Genomic DNA, 455 nt, shown 5'->3' with positions numbered 1-455 from the left:
TGCCGAGATAATCCATCCACCTCACAGGTGTGGCATATCAAGATGCTGATTAGACAGCATGATTATTGCACAGGTGTGCCTTAGGCTGGCCACAATAAAAGGCCACTCCTGATTTTATATTTTATACGTCCCAGAGTGTCCAGCAAGCGCCAGGACCGTCTCCTTCTGAGTCGTCGGCTCGTGTCACCTGTCACCAAAAAACATCAAGGACAGACTGAAATTCTGCAGGAAGTACAAGGATTGGACAGCAGAAGACTGGTGCAAAGTTATTTTCTCTGATGAAGCTCCCTTCCGACTGTTTGAGACATCTGAGAAATCGATTGTTCGGAGAAGAAAAGGTGAACGCTACCATGAGTCCTGTGTTGTGCCAACAGTGAAGCATCCTGAGACCATCCATGTGTGGGGTTGCTTTTCAACCAAGGGAGTGGGCTCTCTAATAATTCTGCCCAAAAACA

Source organism: Sinocyclocheilus anshuiensis, unplaced genomic scaffold (assembly GCF_001515605.1).
Source record: "Sinocyclocheilus anshuiensis isolate Anshui unplaced genomic scaffold, SAMN03320099.WGS_v1.1 scaffold66, whole genome shotgun sequence".
NCBI classification, from domain to species: Eukaryota; Metazoa; Chordata; class Actinopteri; order Cypriniformes; family Cyprinidae; genus Sinocyclocheilus; species Sinocyclocheilus anshuiensis.
The sequence above is the reverse complement of the archived record's forward strand: the minus strand, read 5'-3'. Positions refer to the sequence as shown.